This window comes from Austrofundulus limnaeus, unplaced genomic scaffold (assembly GCF_001266775.1).
Source record: "Austrofundulus limnaeus strain Quisiro unplaced genomic scaffold, Austrofundulus_limnaeus-1.0 Scaffold195, whole genome shotgun sequence".
Taxonomy (NCBI): Eukaryota; Metazoa; Chordata; class Actinopteri; order Cyprinodontiformes; family Rivulidae; genus Austrofundulus; species Austrofundulus limnaeus.
Window position 1 is genome coordinate 512,451 of NW_013952597.1, and position 4,779 is coordinate 517,229.

Here is a 4,779-nt window from a genome sequence, read left to right on the forward strand (position 1 = left end):
CACACACACACACACACACACACACACACACACACACACACACACACACACAAATTGAAAATAAGCCTATGATTCAAATGTTAGATTTTCTAATATGATAGATGTTTTTGCCTCCGTTACTGAAGCTGGATAATAAACTGCTACAGTTTTAAATTGAGAGATGGACATGTTGCATTTTCAAATTGTATCTTTCCATCAAAGCAGCGAGGGCTCCTCTTCGTCCAGCTCTACGCTCCAGGCTGTACTTTAAAAAGTGCTCTCCTTCCTTTTGTGACAGCTCGCCATTAAGGATGCTTCTGTTTGCTGCCTTTTTTCGTCCCTCTGACTGATTCTGTGTGTCCGTCGGTAAAACGGAGGCAGTGTGAGGTCACGCCAGTGTGTTTCTGTTTGAGTGAGGGGAAACTCGGGTACAGGAAGGGGAGCTAGTGAAGAGAAACGGTCCTGTTGTTTGCTCCCGCTGCGTTCTGCTCAGCAGTGACTAAGCAGAACACAGGCATCAGCAAGCGACAAGTAAACATAATGACAGAGCCCATATTGCCTGTCCAAAACAGCACGCGCTTCAAACTGTGCAGCTGGACCTGAGTGAACAGGCTCAGGCTCTACGTGTCCTAAAATATCCTGACAACTGTTTATAAAATCCACGTCCCTGCCTGACAAATGAACGGCAAACTTCAGCATGCTGCAGCCTTGTTAAAGCTGGAAAAAGCCCAAGTAATGCTAGATAATAGGCAAAAAAAAATGTCAGTAAATAAAATGTAGTCTCCTGGTCATCATCTGCAGGGGTTCATCGCTAAACTAGAGCTCTTTACCAACTGACACCATTAATTGTTTTGAATTTTTGAAGTAGGGTTCTTCTGAAAGGTTTTGAAAAAATATGTTACTTTTTGCAGATAGCGTTTTGAACTAGGGTTGGGCAAAACTGTATTTTGTGCAGTTAATCCTCAGTAAAAGAGTTTATGATTAATATTTGCAATTACTGCAATTAATGTTACGTGATGATGGCATATTTTGTGTGTACGACACGCTATCACTATCAGGCATTCGTGTGATCGGCTGTCACAATTAATTGTGCTAAATGTTTGTCAGTATTGCCCAACCCTACTTTGAACAACCTCTGTTTGGAGAAGTACAATATAATTCTGACAGGATTGATGAGCTATCAGCTAGCTGCAGTGGGGTTAAGACCCAACTGGTTTGCTAGCATCTTAAAACCACAATAATCCCAATAAATTAAATAATAGTTCAGGCAAATGTTACAATTGTTTTGGAGTAAAAAAGTTACTTACTGTACATAGTTTTGTTTTTTACAAGCATGAATAGCTGCAGTGCTTCAGGTGAAGCCTTGGATGCTTCCAGCAGTAATATTTTCAGGTACAGTTGCTGTGTACAGCAGGGGTGTCAAACTCATTTTCACCAAGGACCACATGAGCATAATGCTGGCCTTCAAAGGGCCAATTGTAATTAACTTAGACGTTTCATTTTGAACTTCGACTAAACATGAAACGTTGCGTTCCTCATCTCATTGCTACGGCTGAGCACAGCTAACAAACAGTAACTGAGCTCTATGTGGTGTTTCCTGCAAAGAAACAGCGTTCCAACACGTCCTCTTATAAGAATGAAAAGTTCTACGTATGCGACTGACTAAATGTGAAAGGAATAATACAGAAATGCTATTAAAAGTGAAGACATTAATACATATTTGAAGCTCTCCCAGGCCTCATAAAATTCTGTGGAGGGCCACACTTGGCCCGTGGGCCTTGAGATTGACGTGATGTATAGCGAAAATATTTCTACATGACTGAGTTTAAGGATCTATCTGCACTGCTCTGGATTTATTTAGCTTATATTTGTTTGCTGTATGTATTTCATTCACACATTTAAAAAAAACATTGAAATGTCTAATCTGTACCACTAAGAGGCGAGAATGTCTAAATTAGTTATAAATCAAAATAAGAATGTTTTTAGCTCCCAAACTAACTTATTTTGGAATTGTTTACAAATGTATTCTCATTTGTTAATCATTTCAATACAATCAAAGTTTTTGTTTTTAGGATCAGTGTGAAACAGGACGGATGTGGAGAACCTGGTAAAAGGGGTTTCATTGTTGTTGGTTTCTAGTTTCTAAGTGTTGGTGGGGATTATGCAACATAAACTGCTCTGTACCTCCAGTGTATACAGATACATTAAAACCAGGTTTTAAGAATTTCTGTTTCTCACTTAAAGCTCTGCTTATTAGCTCAAGTAAACTGTGAACACTGTGATCAAAACTTGGATTCAGATCCACACACAAATGCATATTTTTGCATTTTTGGCAAGTGTTGGTGTTTGAAAGGCTACGAGGTCATCCCAGCTTGTAGGCATGTTGAGTTCTGGGTCTGATAGCCTCTCTTGATTAATACGCCATCGCATCGTCGTCACTCCTGCTCTGACCCTGACTCCCACATCTCGGCACACTCACTTATCCAAACAAACACATCCACTTTCATCCCTTTTTATCTTGAAGGAGGTATTGAAAGCTAGATAAAGTATAATCCAGTCTGATACGGTGATGAATTCGTGTCCCGTTCCTGTAATTGATTCAAATGTCTTCCATGGTGAAGGCCAAGGTTGGCACTCTTCTCTCAGCACATTCCTCTCTTAGTCAGCCTTGAAGAGAAGCTAATGAAACTGGCAAAGGGCTGAACTGTGCTAAACACGCAGTCGGCTTTTTTAATTAACCTGTACTCGCTGCTACATTCAAGCCTAATAAATGAGACTAAATTTTACCAGCCAACTGTGGAAACTGCTGATTGTTTTATTTTTCTTTTCTCATTCTTTCTTTAGGTGTTTTGTTGCTATTTACAAGTAGAAGGTTTAACCTTTCATATGCCACAAAACAGCCAGTGTTGATGTTTTCTGCATAGGTGGAAACTTGTGCCTGGTTTATACACGACAAGACAAAGATTCAAGCTCCCTGACATGGTTGTCAGATGTTCTTTCTTGCGGGGGAGAAGTCCCAGTAAACCCTCCCACTGCTGCACACGACACGTCCCACATAAAGAGAAACTACTTCACAGTGAGAACATGCATTGTTGGCAGATATGCATGTTGGAGGAGGAAAATCTGTTTTTTCTGTTGTTAACCTAAGATGGTGCTGGGCGGTGTGACCAAATTTTTTTATCAGTGTGTTTTTTAACAACTATAGTGGTATCACAGTCTTTTTCTTTTCATTCATACCTTCATTCATGTTTCCTCTGAGCTCTTGGAACAATGGATCTGGCTATCCAGCATTTTGACCATAGACATGAAATCTCCTTTTGTAACTGGAGGACCATGCCATGACAACTTTAACTTGACAGTTTGCAGAAAACCATCATTTGATAAACATACAAGCTTTTAAAGCTGAAATACTTCCCACACAACAGAAACTGTTTCCAGTTGAGGCACAATTTTTTCTTTGGCATCAGCCTAAACTGTTATGTCTGCAGCTTCTCTTTCCACACTTTGTGTCCAGCTCGATCAATTTCAACACCTCCAACAACGACACTGGCTTTGTCCAAATTCAGGGGCTGTGTCCTTCAAAGGCCAAATATGAAAGCTGATCACGTTGCAGCAACGCATCGAAGAATGTCCAAATTTGAAGGCTTCTCCAATTGCTGGGTTGGAGATGGCATAGTATCGACGTTACAGAATGCAGACGGGGCAGGAAGTAAATGCAGCCCTGTTTCCTGCTGTTGATTCAGCGTCAAAATGCCTAAAATCTGTGCCATGTACGATTATTGCAACCACTCTAATCAAGAGAAATATTTTTTTAAAAATTGCGTACTGAAAATAGTGTGTCACAAGTGAGTTAATTTTAAAAAAATTACAGAAAAAATATGACAAAAGTGGATCAACAATCAATGACTAAAAACAGGAAGAGAGTTTGCATCGAACACTTTCTAACAGGTAAGGATCGGATCATCCATCCATCCATCTTCTGTACACGTTTCTTCCTTTTAGGGTCGCATGGGTCACTAGCTATGTTTACATGGACAAAATAATCTGATTAAACGGCCGTTCGGAATAAAAATGCTTCATGTAAACAGCCCGTTCCAATTATTCTGATCCCATTGAGCTCGATCCGAATGAATTTTTAATCTGAATGAAAAGGGTGGGTTATGCCGATTGATTATCGGAATGACGTTCATGTAAACACTTAATCAGATCATCTTATTCTGATTGTAGAAAACTGACCTGTGTGCGCATGTCTGCTGACTTTCATTCACCCGGTTTAGAGGAGGTGAGACAGCAGCGCTCCAGCTGCGCAGCACCGTGCAGAACTTTTCCTCCACGCTCTCTTAACAGATGAAAAAGGAGGCAAAACAGCAGACGTTGCTTCGCAAAAAATAAAAATAAAAAGCACGTATTACTTCATCTTCAGGCTGCAGCTCAACCGAGGAGATGAGTAACGACGTCTCTACCGTTATTAAAAGCTGACACGGGTCCGTCCTGAGCGCACAGAGGAGCTTTGTTTACGGTTGTAACTTGGAAGTAGAGCTGAAAGTTTACAACATGGCGCATGTCCGGACTTTTATTCTAAATAAAACTCCGGTGCATGTAAACACTTTTCATGATCGGATTGTGTCCATGTAAACAGTACATTCGGATTATTTAATCCAAATACATTTCAATCCGATCAAAAAATTTTGTGCATGTAAACATAGCTACTGGTGCCCACATCCAGCAGTCACAGTGCAAGGGGTGGGTACACCCTGGACAGGTCACAAGTCCATCACAGGGACACACTTAGAGACAAAC

General features: G+C 40.5%; 1 protein-coding gene across 2 annotated transcripts in view; it reads left to right on the forward strand.

Moving 5' to 3' along the window:
• pard3ba (par-3 family cell polarity regulator beta a) overlaps nt 1-4,779 on the forward strand; it is a 232,395-nt gene that overhangs the window by 62,854 nt on the left and 164,762 nt on the right. The gene's annotated exons all lie outside the window — the stretch shown is intronic.